The 20,032-nt window shown below is 43.4% G+C and overlaps 1 long non-coding RNA gene across 1 annotated transcript in view; it reads left to right on the forward strand.

Moving 5' to 3' along the window:
* Window positions 1–20,032, forward strand: part of LOC117873596 — a 43,845-nt gene that overhangs the window by 19,024 nt on the left and 4,789 nt on the right. The gene's annotated exons all lie outside the window — the stretch shown is intronic.

Consider the following 20,032-nt stretch of genomic DNA (forward strand, 5'->3'; position numbering starts at 1 on the left):
ATACTCAAATTATCATGACTTTAGTGTCGTAGGACCAACGTGGCATGATCTTCACCTCCAACTAGTTAAGGAAATCTTTGCAGTTGACTGTGGGTGGGGAATGACATTCTGTTGTATTCTGACACTAACAGTAACTTAAATCACATTGACATCACATCAGAACAATGTTTTATAGCCTCTGCCAATTTAAAAATCAAATTGATGTTAGATCTGTATAGAACAACATATTTGACTGACAAGAAAGGTAGTTATATATGGATGTGATGTTCTATCCATGTATAATAAGGTTTTTGACTGACAGTTTAACAGTGGGACAATTTCTATCCCTTAGATTCCAAATGATTATTATTGTCGTACAAAAAACACTTTTCCACTAGCTCTGTATAGAGAACATGCATACTTTTTTGTGCAATAACATTGAGTCTTTTGAAGTCTCAGATGGTGACAATTAATGAAGGCACTATCAGATAATTGTAATCAATGTCAAGGACTGCTATTGTGGTGTGTGATGATGTGGAAGCCATTGGGTACATAACTCCCAGTGGACGATCGGCACAAATCTTTGACATATTCTGCACACTGGATGAAATGTCTTTGGAGAAGTGACAGAAATATTTCCTAACTTGAAGGCTTCTTATAATCTCTTTTCAGCTTTGCATTTCTCTACATAACTATAAAATGCAGTTTTAATCTGAAAAATAACTATCTATAAAAGTATCAGAGGGGTATCCGTGTTAGTCTGGAACTGTAAAAAGCAACAGAGAGTCCTGTGGCACCTTTAAGACTAACAGATGTATTGGAGCATAAGCTGCCTCCCAAGGTCCGTGAAAGCGAGGGATTATTGTCCAGGATGGGTTGTAAATCACTGATGATGTGTTGGAGAGGTTTAAGCTGAGGACTGTAGGTGATGGCCAGTGGAGTTCTGTTGGTTTCTTTCTTGGGCTTGTCTTGTAGCAGGAGGCTTCTGGGTACACGTCTGGCTCTGTTGGTTTGTTTCCTTATTTCCTCGTGCGGGTATCGTAGTTTTGAGAATGCTTGGTGAAGATCTTGTAGGTGTTGGTCTCTGTCTGAGGGGTTGGAGCAGATGCGGTTGTCCTCAGCGCTTGGCTGTAGACAATGGATCGTGTGGTGTGTCCGGGGTGGAAGCTGGAGGCATGAAGGTAGGCATAGCGGTTGGTGGGTTTTCGGTATAGGGTGGTGTTAATGTGACCATCACTTATTTGTACTGTGGTATCTAGGAAATGGACCTCCCGTGTAGATTGGTCCAGGCTGAGGTTGATGGTGGGGTGGAAGCTGTTGAAATCATGGTGGAATTCTTCCAGAGTCACCTACAAGATCTTCACCAAGTATTCTCAAAACTACAACTCCACTGGCCATCACCTACAGTCCTCAGCTTAAACCTCTCCAACGCATCATCAGTGATCTACAACCCATCCTGGACAATGATCCCTCGCTTTCACAGACCTTGGGAGGCAGGCCAGTCCTCGCCCACAGACAACCCGCCAACCTTAAGCATATTCTCACCAGCAACCACACACCACACCATAACAACTCTAACTCAGGAACCAATCTATGCAACAAACCTCGATGCCAACTCTGCCCACATATCTACACCGACAACACCATCACAGGACCTAACCAGATCAGCTACAACATCACCAGTTCATTCACCTGCACGTCCACCAATGTTATATATGCCATCATGTGCCAGCAATGCCCTCTGCTATGTACATTGGCCAAACTGGACAGTCACTACGTAAAAGGATAAATGGACACAAGTCAGATATCAGGAATGGCAATATACAAAAACCTGTAGGAGAACACTTCAACCTCCCTGGCCACACAATAGCAGATGTAAAGGAAGCCATCTTACAGCAAAATAGCTCAGTGGTTTGAGTATTGGCCTCCTAACCTAGGGTTGTGAGTTCAATCCTTGAGGGGGCCATTTAGAGATCTGGGACAAAAATCTGTCTGGGGATTAGCCCTGCTTTGAGCAGGGGGTTAGATTAGATGACCTCCTGAGGTCTCTTCCAACCTTGATATTCTATGATTCTATGAGAAATAGGTCTGTGAGTCACCAGTATAGAGATAGTTGAATTTGTGTTTGTGGATGAAATTATCTGAAGATAAGGTGTTAGAGGAGAGGAGAGGAGAGGAGAGAAGAGGACAGAGTCCTCTGAACTGATCACAGAACTAAAAATTAATGATAGCTTAGTGATTATGATTTGATTACATTTATATGTGCAAACAGAATAAAGTACAGACCAGTAATATACATACTAGGTGCTTTAAAAGATTTTCATGAAAATCAAAAGAATTATAAGCCAAATCAGCTAGGAGGATGAATTTAATCAGAAAAATGTGAATGATAATTGGGAATTGTTTAAGAACATTTTACCCAAAAAGCCACCACCGAGGAAGAAGGCAATATTGGTTAAAAACAGGCCAGGTTTAGAGGGGAAGTGAAGGCAGATATAAAACACACACATATATGATAAATGGAAGAATGTGGAAGCTGATAGTAATTAATATAAATCAAAAGCTAGGAATTGTAGAAAATTGATAAGGGAAGCAAAGAGATGCAAAGAGAAATCTATGGCCAGAAGAGTTAAGGACAATAAGAAGGATTTTTTAAAATACATTAAGAACAAAAATAATCCTAACAATGGTATTGGTCCATTAGTAGATGGAGATGGTAGAATTATCGATGATAATAAAGAAAAGGCAGAAATGTTTAATAAATATTTCTGTTCTGTATTTGGGGGGAAAATAAAGATGATGTAGTCATTTTATACCATAACTCTCTTTCCGTTCCACTAGTATCTCAGAAGAATGTTTAAGACCAGCTACTAACATTAGATATTTTTAAATCAGCAGGTCTGAATAACTTATATCCAAGAGTTTAAAAGTGCTGACTGAGTAGCCCATTGAAACATTGTTTACTTTTAATAAGTCTTGGAACACTAAGGAAGTTCCAGAATATTGGAAGAAAGCTAATGTGCCAATATTTAAAGAGGATAAATGGGAAGCCCGAGTAATTATAGGCCTGTCAGTCTGACATCAATCCTGGGCAAGATTACAGAGCTGCTGATACGGGACTCGATTTATAAAGAATTAAAGGAGGGTAGTATAATTAATACCAATCAACATGGGTTTATGGGAAATAGATTCGGTCATACTGACTTGATACTTTTTTTTGATGAGACTACAAGTTTGGTTGATAAAGGCAATAACATTGATGTAATAAACTTAGACTAAGGCATTTGATTTGGTACCACACAACATTTTGATTAAAAAAACTAGAACAATATAAAATTAACATGGCACCTATTAAATGATTTAAAAGCTGTCTAACTTATAGGTCTCAAAATGTAATTGTAAATGGGGAATCATCATTAAGCAGGTGTGTTTCCAATGGGGTCCCTCCAGGATCGGTTCTTGGTCCTATGCTATTTAGCATTTTTGTCAATGACTTGGGAGATAACATAAAATCCTCACTGATAAAATATTCAGATGACACCGTAATTGTGGGAGTAATAAATAATGAAGAAGACAGATTACTGATTCAGAATGATCTGGTTCACTTGGAAAACTGCGTGCAAACAAACAATGTATGTTTTAAGATGATTCAGTGTAAATGCATACATCTAGGAACAAAGCATGTACACCATACTTGCAGGGTGGGGGACTTTATCCTGGGAAACAGTGACTGAAAAAGATTTGGTGGTAGTGGTAGATAATCAGCTGAATCTGAGCTTCTAGAGCGACACTGTGACCAAAAGGGCTAATGCAATCTTTGGATGCATAAATGGGAATGTCAAGCAGGAGTAGGGAGGTTATTTGGGACTGGTTTGACCACTGCTGAAATTTTGTTTCCTGTCTTGGTGTGCCCAATTTAAGAAGGATATTGCTAAATTGGAGAGGGTTCAAAGAAGAGCCAGGAGAATGTATAAAGGATTTAGAAAACATGTCTTAGGGTACGTCTATATACTTAACCGCTGGTTCGGTGACAAGCAATCGATCTTCTGGGATCGATTTATCGTGTCTTGTCTAGACGCGATAAATCGATCCCGGAAGTGCTCGTCTCGAATCCTGCTCCGCAAGAGGAGTAGGCGGAGTCGACGGGGGAGCCTGCCTGCTGCGTGTGGACCTGCGGTAAGTACCTTTAAGTTCGAACTAAGATACTTCAGCTACGTTATTTACGTAGCTGAAGTTGCGTATCTTAGTTCGAACTGGGGGCTTAGTGTGGACCAGCCCTCAAAGTGATAGCCTCATAGAGCGCCAACTATTTAGCTTAACAAAGAGCAGTTTAAGGGGTGACTTGATTACAGTCTATAAGTACCTTCCCAGGGAACAAATATTTAATAATGGGCTCTGCAGTCTCGTCTAGCAGAGAAAGCTACAACATGATCCAAAGGCTGGAAGTTGAAACTAGACGAATGTAGACTAGTAAGTGGGTATTAATATTTATCAGTGAGGGTAATTAACCATTGGAACAGTTCATCAAGGGTCGTGGCAGATTTTCCATCACTGATAATTTTTAAATCAAGATTGGATGTTTTTCTACTAGATCTGTTTTAGGAATTATTTTGGGGAAGTTCCATGGCTTGTGTTATTCAGGAGGTCAGACGAGGTGATCAGAAAGGTCATTTCTGGCCCTGGAATCCATGAATTTATAGAAGCGGCAGAAACAGGAGAAAAGAAGCCTAACACCCTCACCATAGTCTGATCCAGTGCAGGGAGTATGACAGAAGAAGAGGCTTCTGTAAAAGAGGGCAACTGCAGAGGCAAGGTCTCCCTGAGAACCAGGACCAGGGAATGAGATGAATGCATTATAAATGGCTGTGATCTTTTTTTGAAATGGAGACAGCAAGAGAAGGGGAGCAGGGAGGAATAAAGAAGAGGGATGAGCATAAGGTTAGGAATGGTGGCTTGAGAGTAGCAGTAGTGATGGCAGGGTTGGGTATAGGAGGTGAGACCTGAAGGAGGGCCAGGGTTGGGGCAAATGTCATCAGAGGAGAGGAGGAGCCTGCGGACATGGGACCTTGATTTGTGCTGGTTGGAGGAGGGAGGAGATCAGGGTGAACAGGGGATAAGGAGCAAGTAGAGGCAGTGGAAACTGTAGAGGAGTGTGTGTAACCATTAATGGGAGATGGATCCAATGGGGGCAGAGAGGTGGTAGAAGAAGGACAGATGTTATGGTGCAGAAGAATGTTATCATAAGAGCCATGAGTGAGTGGCAGATGCACAAGATTATAAAAAAACCCACAAAACTAAACACACACAAGGTCTAATGCATGGTTTTGGCCTGATGCTGAGTCTCTGCTTTCTGGGACTGTTCCCCTGCTACTGGCAGGACTCCCCAGTTGCAGACGCCTTTGGTGGTGCGGTCTCTGGGCCAGGCTGTGATGCAGTGGCAATAATGGCTCTTTGCCTAGTGCTGAGTCCCTATTACCTGGGAAGGATCCCCTGGCTATATGCAGAAATCCCCAATTAGAGTCGCTGTTATTAATTATTCTGCAACCTAAAAATCAAATGACTGTTACTCATCTGTGCTGCAGTCTGTTATATGCTGGGACACTAATTCAGTCATTAATCACACAGGAGACTACTTATTGCAGGGCATGCATTTTTTTTGTACGGATTCCCATGCAATTACCAGCCAGTTCCAAATATGATGATTTCTTGGCACATGCCTTGGTCTGGATATGTTTATGCTGCAGCTGAGAGCGAGCCTCTCAGCTCAGGTAGACCGAGTTATGCTAGAGGAACTCAAGTAAGTGAGCTAAAAAGAGCAATGAGAATATTGTAGCACTGACAGAGGCTTAAGATAGCCACCCAAGCTCAAGCCTATCCTAGCCACTTGAACTCGGACCAACCGGCTAGTCTAAGCCTCTGTAGGTGCCACAATGTCGACACAGCTGTATTTGGTGTGCTGACATAGCCCCCTATAGCATGTCTGTCTACCTGAGCTGAGAGGCTTGCTCCAAACTGCAGTGTAGACATACCCTCTGAGGTTATGTGGCAAAAGAGAAACGTTGCTAATGGTTGTTTGGGTGGTGCGCAGGGGTGAAGTTCTCTATTGACAAAATGAAAAGTGAGATTTTTCATATTACTATTAAAATTATCTTTATTATTAATAAAATTATATTTGGATGGATGGTCATTTATTTACATGGAGCACAAGGAGCAGAGAGAAGCAGAAGCTGGCTTTCCTTGAGGGAAGTCTCCTTTGGTGAATCTACACAAAGGAGCATAGTTAGAATTTGTGTTATGTATGAGGTACTAAGCTTGACTTCATTCCCTATTTTAAAGGAACAGTTTACACCCTAATTTATGAATTGAAAATATATATTTTGGATCACGTAGTAATGTACCAAAAAGCAAATGTTATTACAAAATAAAACAAATGATTGCTTAAACAAAGGATGTGTGGACTAAGGATTGATGCATGAACCTTTTTTAGAAGTCTCTTGTAGAGAAGTTCTTGATATTGCTAAGAGTCCCCATGAATAGTTTTTGTAATCTACATTAAGTTGCTCACATGAACCAATACATTTTTTTTTTTAGTTCAGACATAGATTGGTTTTGAGAATGAGTGGATGTTGCTCCTAAAGTGTTCAATAGAAAGGGAATTAAAAAGACACTTGGAGTTCTAGTTAATTTTCTTACACAAGATTTTTTGTATTTAGCAACTTATTAAAGGTGTGTTAATAAATCATTCTTCTTAAAATAGTTCTTTATTTGTTGCTTACTGTGTGTTGGTAGTAATTCCATTTTTAAGGTTGCATTCAGTTTTTTAGTTAAAAAGGACTTAAAGCTCCACTTTATTGGCCTTAAAAACAAACGATGATTATAGCCAAGTTACCCCACTGTTAGGGAGAAATTTAATATTTTGGAAATTTGCAAGGAAATGTATTCAGCAATTTAAGAACACCAGAAAGCTAAAATGGTTCCTTTAAAAACATTTATGGCTAGTGTCTAACATTTTTTCACAACCCTCTAATGCCTTCTTTTTAAATGTTGAAATGTATGGGAGTAGATTTAGTCTGACAAACTTTTTAACATAATTTTTATTGCCATTTTTCTTCAAAACTGTTTCTAATAGCATCATAAAAGTCAAAGAATACTAACTTATTTTTCAAATGCCTTCATCTAACATTTTAGATGTTAAAACTCTGGCATCTAAAATTTCAGATGTCTCTTCTTCTGAGAGAGGAATAAAAAGTGTAGCTGCTAACTACACTGCTAATTATCTCATTAGGTCAGAAACATAAGCTAATGTCAGGTTTCAGAGTAGCAGCCGTGTTAGTCTGTATCCGCAAAAAGAACAGAAGTACTTGTGGCACCTTAGAGACTAACAAATTTATTAGAGCATAAGCTTTCGTGGACTACAGCCCACTTCTTCGGATGCATATAGAGTGAAACATATATTGAGGAGATATATATACACACATACAGCGAGCATGAACAGGTGGGAGTTGTCTTACCAACTCTGAGAGGCCAATTAAGTAAGAGAAAAAAACTTTTGAAGTGATAATCAAGCTAACCCAGTACAGACAGTTTGATAAGAAGTGTGAGAATACTTACAAGGGGTGATAGATTCAATGTTTGTAATGGCTCAGCCATTCCCAGTCCTTATTCAATCCTGAGTTGATTGTATCTAATTTGCATATCAATTCCAGCTCAGCAGTCTCTCGTTGGAGTCTGTTCTACAGGCCATTATCCTCTGATCCCACTGAGGATTACCTAAAGAAACTACACCATCTGCTAAAAAAACTCCCTGACAAAGCACAGGAACAAATCTGTACAGACACATGCCTAGAACCCCAAGCAGGGGTATTCTATTTGCTACCCAAGATCCATAAACCTGGAAATCCTGGACGCCCCATCATCTCAGGCATTGGCACCCTAACATCAGTCTTGTCTGGTTATGTGGACTCTCTCCTCAGCCCCTACGCTACCAGCACTCCTAGCTATCTTCGAGACACCACTGACTTCCTGAGGAAACTACAATCCATCGGTGATCTTCCAGAAAACACCATCCTAGCCACTATGGACGTAGAAGCCCTCTACACCAATATTCCACACAAAGATGGACTACAAGCTATCAGGAACAGTATCCCTGATAATGTCACAGCTAACCTGGTGGCTGAACTTTGTGACTTTGTCCTCACCCACAACTATTTTACATTTGGGGACAATATATACCTTCAAGTCAGCGGCACTGCTATGGGTACCCGCATGGCCCCACAATATGCCAACATTTTTATGGATGACTTAGAACAACGCTTCCGTAGCTCTCATCCCCTAATGCCCCTACTCTAGTTGCGCTACATTGATGACATCTTCATCATCTGGACCCATGGAAAAGAAGCCCTTGAGGAATTCCACCATGATTTCAATAATTTCCATCCCACCATCAACCTCAGCCTAGATCAATCCACACAAGCGGTCCATTTCCTGGACACTATTGTGCTAATAAGCGATGGTCACATAAATACCACCCTATACCGCTACTGACTGCTACACTTACCTACATGCCTCCAGCTTCCATCCAGGACACACCACACAATCCATTGTCTACAGCCAAGCTCTAAGATATAACCGTATTTGCTCCAGTCCCTCAGATAGAGACAAGCATCTACAAGATCTCTATCAAGCATTCTTAAAACTACAATACCCACCTGCTGAAGTGAAAAAACAGATTAACAGAGCCAGACGAGTACCTAGAAGTCACCTCCTACAAGACAGGCCCAACAAAGAAAATAACAGAACACCACTAGCTGTCACCTTCAGCCCCCAACTAAAACCTCTCCAGCGCATCATCAGAGATCTACAACCTATCCTGAAAGATGATCCTTTACTCTCACAGATCTTGGGAGACAGACCTGTCCTCGCCTACAGACAACCCCCCAACCTAAAGCAAATACTCACCAGCAACCACACATCACTGAACAAAAACACTGACCCAGGAACCTATCCTTGTAACAAAGCCCGATGCCAACTCTGTCCACATATCTATTCAAGTGACATCATCATAGGACCTAATCACATCAGCCATACCATCAGGGGCTCGTTCACCTGCACATCTACCAATGTGATATATGCCATCATGTGCCAGCAATGCCCCTCTGCCATGTACATTGGCCAAACCGGACAGTCTCTCCGCAAAAGAATTAATGGACACAAATCTGATATCAGGAATCATAATACTCAAAAACCAGTGGGAGAACACTTTAACCTCTCTGGTCATTCTATGACAGACCTGCGGGTGGCTATTTTACAACAGAAAAACTTCAAAAACAGACTCCAACGAGAGACTGCTGAGCTGGAATTGATATGCAAACTAGATACAATCAACTCAGGATTGAATAAGGACTGGGAATGGCTGAACCATTACAAACATTGAATCTATCTCCCCTTGTAAGTATTCTCACACTTCTTATCAAACTGGCTGTACTGGGCTAGCTTGATTATCACTTCAAAAGTTTTTTTTTCTCTTACTTAATTGGCCTCTCAGAGTTGGTAAGACAACTCCCACCTGTTCATGCTCTCTGTATGTGTGTGTGTATATATATATATATATATCCTCAATATATGTTTCACTCTATATGCATCCGAAGAAGTGGGCTGTAGTCCACGAAAGCTTATGCTCTAATAAATTTGTTAGTCTCTAAGGTGCCACAAGTACTCCTGTTCTTTTTATAAGCTAATGTGCACACTTTCAAAGGAATGAAGGAGGGAACCTTCACACTCTTGCAAACCTTAGTAAGAACCAGGAGGAGAGCCATATTCCTCCTCAAGGCTGGAAGGAGAGGATCTCTGTTGTTGTGCACACTAGGAGGAGAGTAAAGTGGAATGCTCTTCCTGCACACTTAGCTTGACACTGGGGAAAACATAGGTATATAATGTATATAACAGCTACATAAGGTTTTCTATGTGAACTTCTAGGCCTGGCTGTGTGATGTGCTTACAAACTCTTTCTATACCTTTCTAATTACATAATTAAGACTTATTTGTGTTGAAGTATTCTTAAATATGACTTGTGGGTCAAAGTCAAGACACCTTCTTTGTGGATGTCTAAGGTTACTTTTCACATCAGCACTGAAGTTAACTAGGGTTACCATATTTAAAAAATAAAAAAAGAGGACACTCCACGGGCCCTGGCTGACTCGGCCTTCGGCTCTGTTTAAGAGCCAAGCTGCCCGAGCCAGCGCTACTGGCTTCGGGCAGCCCCCTTGCCTCCGGACCCTGCGCCGCCGGAGCAGAGCAGCTGGAGCCTGGGAAGGGAAGTGCCTGGTTGGCGGCTCCAGAGGCAAGGGGGCTGCCCGAAGCCGGTAGCGCTGGCTTGGGCAGCTCGGCTCTGAAACAGAGCCGAAGAGTCAGGGGAGGAGCAGAGCAGCTGGAGCCCAGGAGGGGAAGTGCCCGGCCGGCGGCTGGGGTCCGGAGGCACGGGGACTGCCCGAAGCTGGTAGTGCTGACTCGGGCAGTTTGGCTCTTAAACAGAGCCGAAGTCTGAGTCAGGGGAGGAGCAGAGCAGCCGCGGGAGAGGAAGTGCCCGGCCAGTATTTTTCCCGGACATGTTCGTTTTTTTGGCAATTCCCCCCGGACGGGAGTTTGATTGCCGAAAAGCCGGACATGTCCGGGAAAAACTGGACATATGGTAACCCTAAGTTAACTGAATATATCCACTGTAAGGATGACAGAAATCAGGTGACAGTGCAAACAGGTCATTCTGGTCTTTTTAATGTTAGTTATACATTTTGCAATAGGGCTGTGTAAATTACTTTAGTAACCTTCACTCTAAGTTAATGAGAGTTTTTGTTTAGATTATGGATCTAAAAGTGTTATGTATTAAAGGAAAAATTAATTAGTTATGGATTAGCAACTCTGTCCTTGTTAGAGCACATAGAGCCTTTTAAATCATGTGGGCCATCACAACTTATGTTTATGAAATTGTCCTAACAGAAACACAAATCTATCTAGTAGGAATAGTTAGTGATCTATGCTTCATTAGGTCTAATGTGTACTTAGAGGTTGGCTTTTTTTTTTTTTTTTTTTTGGGTAGGTTGTGTCTGAGTGTCTCATCAGTCAATCATTTCATCAATGGACTTTCCTATCTTTCCTTCTAGTATTGGCGAGGCCATACTTCACAAAGTGGATTTTACAAAATGTCTTGATTTCTACTTTGAATAGATATACATCTTTGAAAAGGCCCTACATTCTCTCCCCCCCCCCTTTTGATACCAACATATTAGGTCTATTAGAGTTCTGAAGAATTATTTTAAAATACTCTAGTTGTCTTTATGTGTTTCTCGGAATTGTCACTTGAGGTTTAAATTAAAGCTTGTATTACCAGAATTGTGGCAGCAATGATAACCAGTCTCAGGTCAGTTTCACCCCTTGAGGGCAGCAACTTGGAGTCATTACATGCTTTTACAAAGCACTAATGCCTCGGCTGTATCACATGGGACGCTCACATCAACTCGGCTGTAGTATAAAAGATTGTTTCCTGTTCACTGTCCATATCTTTACTCTCTTTCTCTTTTGAGTCTGTGTTTCATATATCTAACTATCTGGTTGTGTTACTATATTGCCCCTTGTGCTTTTCTGCTTTAGACAGGATTTTCTATAGTAATGCCCACATTTCAGCACTGTCATTAATATGTTTATAGCTTGACCATTAAAAATTCAACTTGGATTGAAACCAGTATTTAAAAAAAAGAAATAATTATGTAAAAATAATGTTATTTGGTTTTTGTTTTTACTACTGACATTTTTGTGAACCATTTTCAATTTGTTGAAACTGAGGAAACAGAAGTGGAAATGAATATAATAAATGATGGGCTTTATTCCTCTTTCCAATCTAGTTCTTTAATATAGTACTATTTTAAAAGGAATAAACTTAATAGAAAAAATGCTTCAAAATAACATTAAGGTTGTGACAAAATAACAATGGAAATTCTACATTTCTCCTGCCTTCCTCTGCTCACTTTTCTTAGTTGAGGTTTCTGAAAAGTGCATCAGTTTAGACAGTGTCTGCATCCTAGAGACTTTACAGTGATGCTTCAGATGAGGAAAAGGTACTGAGACTATTTTGTTAAATGGATTCCTCCTTGTGACAATGGAGAGAGGGAAAATTTGAGTCCTGATAGTATGTTGGGTATATCTGCAGTTTAATATATAATCAAATCATGAGTGCCATAGACTTGCATTCAATTCCTGTGCTACTAAAGTAGCAGTGTATGGAAAACACTATTTTTTTTCTTATATAGATGTCAGAGTGTTGTGATGGGCAACTCCTCCTCCTTCCAAGAGTTTTCACTTTTAGAATTGCACAAGAATCGATCCGTCTTCATCCCTTTTCAACATTTATATGAGACTTCTTGGACAATTTGTTACGTGCTACAAGCTCCAATGCCATCAATACACAGACAACACCTAGCTTTAAGTCTTAGTTCCAATGAATCTAGTCACATATAAAGATATGCTGATTCTTGTCTAGACCCCAGCCTACTCTAAAACTGAATGAGCAAGGTTGAAAGGTTTTGGTTTTGTTTTGCTTTTTTAAGTTTAATTGAAAAACTGTTTGATGCAAAAAATCTCAACCAACCAACCAAAAAAACAACAACAACCTACCACCCAAAGTCCAAAGAAACACATAAAACCCTACAACCTTTTGAGTATTTTATACTCGCATACCCTTTCCATTTTTATTGGATCCTAGGTTGTCTGGTGGGGCTGCCCAGATATAGGTTCTTCACCACAAACCTCCCCAAATAATTTCCTTCCTCTGAAAGTTGTCTTTGATCATTTGTTGCATCCTATCTAGCCATTTTAGCTGCCATGGTAATAGACTTCAACAGCAACTGATTTTACTTAAATATATATGGAATCTTTACAATAGAATAAATTAATCTCTTCATTTCAATCTTTATAGTTCTTCTTCGAGTGATTGCACATGTGCATTCCACTCTAAATGTGTGCATACCCTGAGCACAGTCACCAGAAAAAATTCTCTCAGTGGTACCCATCAGGGCAGCTCAAATGCCTTCTGGTGCCACACGCTCATAGGACTGCCATAAAGCACCCCGCTGATCCTGTGCCCCCTCATTTCCTTATCGTCTGTGACAGTTGCTGGAACTGTTATCCTTGCTTTGGGAAGCTCTCTCAGTAGTCTTGTTTTTTGTATATTTGTACATAATTTGTTAGTTAGTCAGTTTTAGTATAAGTTTGTAACTTACTGAGTTAAGGGAGTTTTTGTTCATTACCTTGATCACCAGGCTTTAAGCCCATGCTTCCTGCAACAAGACTGAGCGATCCGCACTCAATCTGCCTGAAGTGCCAGGGAGATTCTCACAAGGGGGACTGCTGCCAAACCTGCAGAGATTTTAAGCCTTGCACAAAGAAGTAATGGGAGACCAGGCTGAAATTTTTGCTCATGGGGCGGCACTGAGACCTCCATCTGAGCCAGGCCAATCTGACTGCACAGAATGCCTCGGCATTGGTAAGGAATGCTCGTCCTACTTTACTAGCGTCCCAGCACCATTCACCCTTCACAGTGCCTAGGAAAAGGCAAAAAAACAAAAAAAACAAAACAGCTGGTCAAGAGAGGACGATCTCCTGCACTGAAGATGGCCAGGCATGAGGATCAGAGTAGAGTGCAACCTAAGTGAGGGCAGTCCTCTGTCTCAGTACTGCAGAAGTCAGCATCGTTCACTCAGGCACTTATGCAGGTACCAGGAGTCTGATACCGGATGAGACTACATCTGCAATATAGTATGGTACCTACACTATCTCAGTGCCAATCTCGCCAGAGGCGTTTGCTGCTGCCAGAGACCTTCTATCACTGTTGGTACCAGTATCACTGGCAGTACAAAAGTCAGCAGTATCAGTGCAGGTGATCAGGAAGGAACCCATTGGTTCTGGTCATTGTTCAGTACCAGCCCTTTGGTACCATCTTCACCACTGCACCTGTCTCTGGCACTGGTGGGATCCACACCTCCATGGTCACCGGATAGAGTCGTCTTCTGAGTCAGAGGTCTAGTCTTACTCCTCTTGTTCGAGGAGTCATCCCACCTGCTCCCCCAGACACTCCTACCCTTCCATGGACCTGGAACAGGGGTAGCATTGAGTGCATGGTCAGGTCATCATTGGGGACCTATGCTTGTCCAGTGGACATTTTGGAACCCATGCGGTTTCTCCCCAGTTTTCGGAGCTTACTCTAGGTGCTCCTATTTGGTGGCCTCAGAACGAAGGGCATCACCATCCAATCTAACTGCAACCGGCCTGGACTCAGGTACTGAGCCTGGCACAGAATTACAGGAGACTGTTCAATGGGATCCTGCAGGAAGAAAGAAAGGGAGAATGTCCTCAACTGGTGCTGTCCTCCTCCTCCTCCCCTGACGAGGCTGTTTCAGGAGCGGGCGTGTCACATCCTCCGGATAACTATAAGGCTCACCAAGAGTTGTTGAAAAGGATGGCCTTAAATCTGGGCAAACAGGTGGAGTTAATGAAAGAATCCTCCCACAGCTTAGTTGACATTGTAGCTGCTGTGAGCACTTCAGGGGTAGCCCTGCCTCTCAATGAGGCCATTATGGACCCTGTTAAAGCCTTGTGTCAGACCCCTGCATCCCTCCCATTTCAAAAAGTGTCACAGTCAGAATAAAAATTGCCCCCCCCAATGGGGGTAACATAAATCTGTCAGAAAAGGGCTGAGCGAAAGTACTTTGTTTCTGCCTAGGGTTATGAGTTCCTGTACACCCTTATCCCTCTCCATCCCCCGGGAGCCCTGGTAGTATCCAGTGCCAGTGAAAGAGAACTATAGGGTCATCAGAGTGAAACTCCAAAAGCAAAGGTCTCCAAGAAATTGGATTTGTTCAGTAGAAAAGTTTATTCTACTAGGGGGTTACAACCCAGGATTACAAACCAGCAGGTGCTGCTGGGCAGATATGATTTCAACATGTGGGATTCCATGCAGAAGTTCAAGAACTTGCTCCCACAAGAGGCCAGGTAAGAGTTCTCTTCATTGGTGGATGAGGGAAAATCAGTAGCGAGGGCATTGTTGCAAGCTGCTTTGGATGCGTCTGACTTGATGGCCAGGTCCATGGCTTTGGCAGTGGCTATGCGCAGGAGTTCATGGCTTCAGTCCTCAGGTCTCCCACAGGAGGTCCAGCAAACCCTTCAGCACCTACTTTTTGAGGGAGTTTTTCACAACAGACTGATGTGAAGCTTCATGGGTTAAAAGACTCCAGGGAGACCCTTAAGTCACTTGGTTTGTACACACCAGCAACTTCAAGGAAGCACAACAGGCCCCAACAGCTTGTTTGATATTCTGTCCATCAGGATCCACAGAGAAAAGAAGCAGGGATTTTCGATGTAAGTCAGCACCTCTTCTACTTCAACGTCAAAGCCTGCCCCACCCAGACATCCTGGGGGTTCTAAATAAGTGTTTTGATAGGACATTCGAGGACTCTGTACCAGTTCCCATGATGCCAAGCCCTGTTTCTCCTTTGTTTACAAACTGACTTTCCCTCTTCTGCAGTGCAGGGTCCCGTATCACCATGGACCGTTGAGTGTTGAGCATGGTGGAAGTGGGATATACCCTCCAGTTTATTTCCACTCCTCCTTCCTCCTCTCCGTCCCCATCCTTCTCCAGGGACCCCTCTCATGAAGAACTTCTGGTCCAAGAGGTTCTATCTCTCCTTTGGGTGGGAGTTGTGGAAGAGGTTCCATAGAATTTAAGGGGGAAGGGGCTCTACTCCCACTATTTCCAATCCCAAAAGCCAAGGGAAGTCCCTCACTGATTCTAGACCTGCACAAACTTAACAGAAAATAAAGTTCCACGTGGTCACCCTGGCATCCATTATCCCTTTCCTGGATCCCGAGGACTGGTACACTACCCTCAATTTAAGACACATTTTTTCATATATAGATGTACCAAGATCACAGAAGTTTCCTCAGATTTGTAGTGAACCACTCGCATTACCAATTCATGGTCCTCCCGTTCAGCCTATCTGCAGTTCCATGGGTGTTTACAAAATGTATGCCGGTAGTGTCAGTCTTTCTGAGGATGTTAGGGATGCAGGTCTACCCTTATCTGGATGACTGACTAATCAAGGGCCGGTCTTGGGCTCAGGTAGCATCCAGCATTCAACTCATCCAGTCACCGTTCAAGGCCCTAGGCCTTCTTATAAATGGGGAGAAATCTACCCTCACTCTGGTGCAGAGGATAGAGTTTATTGGCGTGGTGTTTGACTCTACTCAGGTCAGGACCTACCTCCCAGAGGGAAGTTTCCAGTCAATCACATTCCTGATAACACACCTCAAAGGTCATCCCATCACAACAGCCCAAAATTGCATGAGGCTTTTAGGGCACATGGCTTCATGCACTTATGTGGTACAACGTGCCAGGTTACACCTCAGGCCCCTCCAGATGTGGTTGGCCTCAGTGTACTCCCCAAACCGCCACCATCTGGACACTACACTCACAGTATCTCCATAGGGTCCTTGTCTCCCTCAATTGGTGGTTGGATCCTCTCACTGTTTGTGCAGGCGTTCCTTTTATATGCCCTCACTTGACAATGGCTCTAGTCGCAGGCGCAAAATGAGCTGGCAGCTTGCCTCAGCAGGACTTTTTCCAGTTACCACGAGTGGTCCCTTTGTCCAGCTGTGGGAAGGGGCATTTTCAAGAAATGGCGGATTCCCCAGACAGACCAATTTGCAATCCAGTACAATAGAAAGTGTCATCAATTCTGCTCCCTACATGGCCACAGTCTGGGGGCTATCATGGATGTCTTTCTGCTACCATGGACAAAACACCTTTACTACGCTTTCCCTCCCATCCCGCTCTTGAATGGAGTACTGTTAAAAATCAAGCGGGACCAAGACTGGGTCATTCTGCTAGCCCTAGCATGGCCCTGTCACACTGGTTCGCCACTCTGCAATGCTTCTCAGTAGTGACCCCAATCTCACTTCCATTACACCCAGACCTGATCTCTAAGGATCACGGTTCACTGCTCCATGTGAACCTGAGCTCCCCTCCCTAACAGCCTGGAAGCTTCATGACTAAATCCCAGAGAGCAGGCTTGCTCGGAGTAGGTTTGTCAGGTCCTACTAGGTAATAGGAAGCCTCCACCAGGGCTACTTACCTTTCAAAACAGAAATCGTTTTCTGTCTGGGCATCCCAACACAGGGTCTCGCCCACACGGTCATCCTTATTTGAGAATTTCTTGTATCTCTTGCACATGAAGCTGCAAGGCTTAGCTATCTCCTCTATCAAGGTTCACCTTGCAGCAAGATCAGCCTTCCACTCCTGGTTGGATAACCAGTCCTTGTTTCCACATAACATGTCTGTTCAATTCCTGAAGGGCCTAGAAAGGCTTTGCCCTCAAGTAAGAGAGCCAGTTCCTCCCTGGCACCTGAACTTGGTCTTATTAAAGCTCATGGGCCCTCCATTTAAACCATTGGCAATGTGCTTCTTCTTGTATCTGTCCTGAAAAGTAGTTTTCTTAGGCCATGTGTACACTACACAGTTTTGTCAGCAAAAGGCAGCTTTTCTCAACAAAACAGTGGAGGTGTACACACTATGATGCCCCTCCCATCGACAAAACTCTCCTGCTTTGCTGACTTGATGAGAGGCGTAGAGCTTTTTATGGCAAAGTTAGATTGACACAGCATCAGTGTAAACGCTGCATCTGTTACGTCAGCGTAACTGGCCTGCAGGAGGTATCCCACAATGCCCACCATGACCGCTCTGCTCACTGTTTTGAACTCTGCTGCTTTGCATCCAGCTACACAGGCATGCGCCCCTCTCCTCTCAAAGCTCTCCTTTCAAATTTTGAAACTGCTCAGCGTGGAGAACTCACATAGCTACTAACCAGCTGAGCATGCTGGCTCTTGGCAGCAAACAAACTCCTGCCTGGACTACAGGGGAGAGGTTGGGTCTCTTGGTCTGTGGGGAAAAGAGGCTGTGGGAGAACTTGAGGGAATCATGGAATCAAAACATTAATGCAGAATCCCGTTCTCCTCAGCAGTAGGACCGCAGCGGCAGGCAGGCAGGACGAAGTGCTCCTGGGGCAGAGAGAGACTGCTTTGCTGAGCAGAGCCAGAGAGTGAGGCAGGGGCTGATGTCGGGTGTCCCCTTCTACTGCTGGTGTCCCGGTCTCCACTGAGCTGGGGTGGGGGAATGGGGACACTAACTGTCTGTACACCAGCTTCTGCCTCAGGATTGGTTGCTTCCAGCTGCTGTCTGAACTTAAAGAGACAGTGTGCCAACACATTCACTCGCCCCCAATGCACACACTTCCCCAACATGCTGTCTCTCTCTCTCACACATACACTCCCTTTCACGCACTCCCCACCCTACCCCCATACACACGTACACAGTTTTGTGGGCTTCTTGTGTTAGTGTTCAGCCATGTCAGTTTGGTCATGTACCGAGTGCTACTTTTAAAAGTGATTTCAAATTTGTTACTTTTTGGGCACACACAGCAATCATTACAAGGTTCATAGCACAGTGCAAGCAAACAATGCCAGGCTCAGCACACTACAGCAACACACATTATTGTGGCTCATTGTTAATATGCTCAAGTGCCCTGGTAACCTGCAAACCAGACATCTCTGTCAGAAAACATGGTTCCTGCACTGCTGTTCAATATTGTGCTGTGCATTATGAACACAAGGCTATAAGGCTATTCCCCAGCCGAATAGCCCCCCCAATGGGCTCCTTTTATAGCCTTGTGTTCATAATGCACAGCACAATACTGAACAGCAGTGCAGGAACCATGTTTTCTGACAGAGATGTCTGGTTTGCAGGTTACCAGGGCACTTGAAAAGCAGCTGGCAATCTAGTAGGATGCCCATGGAATGATGGAATTGAGAAACCCTCATCATGTGACGCTGTACCTGCCCCATGAGGCATTGCAAACCCTTCCCAAAGCACCCTGCGTCCAGCTGCACAGTAGGATAGCTACCCACAGTGCACTGCTCTCTGTCGATGCAAGAGCTGCTATTGTGGGTGCGTTCCACCAACACAAGGAGCATAGTGTGGACATCCAACAGCCGTTTAATTATAGTGGTGGCTGTATGTCAGCATAACTTGCGTTGACAAAACTTTGTAGTGTAGCCAAGGCCTATGTGGCCATCAATTTGGCCAGAAGGGTCTCGGAGCTCCGTGACCTCACATCTACAGCCTCTGTACACCCCTTTAAAAATAATGCAGTTACATCCTCACCACAGTTTCCTCCCAAAAGTGGTTTCGCAATTTCATAGCAATCAAGCAATCTACCTTCCTGTCTTTTACCCGAAGCCACATGCAAATAGGAAGAAACAGTGCCTTCACTCACTGGACATTAGATGAGCCCTAGTTTTCTACATAGAAAGGACTAAACCATTCCAAAAGTCCATCCAACTTGTTCATAGTGGTAGCAGGCAGGATGAAGAGTCTCCCAATCTTCACAGACAATTTTGTCCTGGATCACTTCATGCATTTGTACTTGTTACAGTCAAGTGGGTGTTCTGCCTTCGGCTATCCTGACTGCTCATTCCACAAACTTGCAAGATTCTTCAGCAGTATACCTAGTGCAGATTCAGAATATTTGTAAAGCAGCAACCTGGTCATCAGTGAACACGTTCTCCTCCCACTGTGCCATCACTCAGCAGTCCAGAGATGATTGGAAATTTGGTTAGCTGTCCTGCAATCAGTGTGACCATGAACTCCAATCCCTCCACCTAATCAACTGTTGGGAGTTACTTAGAGTGGAATGCATATGTGCAATCACTTGAAGAAGAAAAAATGGTAATAACCTTCCATAACTGTTTTTCTTCACGATATGTTGCATCATAACCCACCCTCCTGCCCTCGACATTGGAGTTTCTGGAAAGGAGGTGTGGAGTCGGCTGGGAACTTTATACCAGTGCTATGAGCGCGGCGCACCAGAGAGCACTCAAGCTGCCCCAATTGGTACCACTGAGGGAAAATTTTTCAGCAGCTGTGCTCAGGGCACACACACACACACACCTACAGTGG

Source organism: Trachemys scripta, chromosome 2, assembly GCF_013100865.1.
Source record: "Trachemys scripta elegans isolate TJP31775 chromosome 2, CAS_Tse_1.0, whole genome shotgun sequence".
In the NCBI taxonomy this organism is placed as follows: domain Eukaryota; kingdom Metazoa; phylum Chordata; order Testudines; family Emydidae; genus Trachemys; species Trachemys scripta.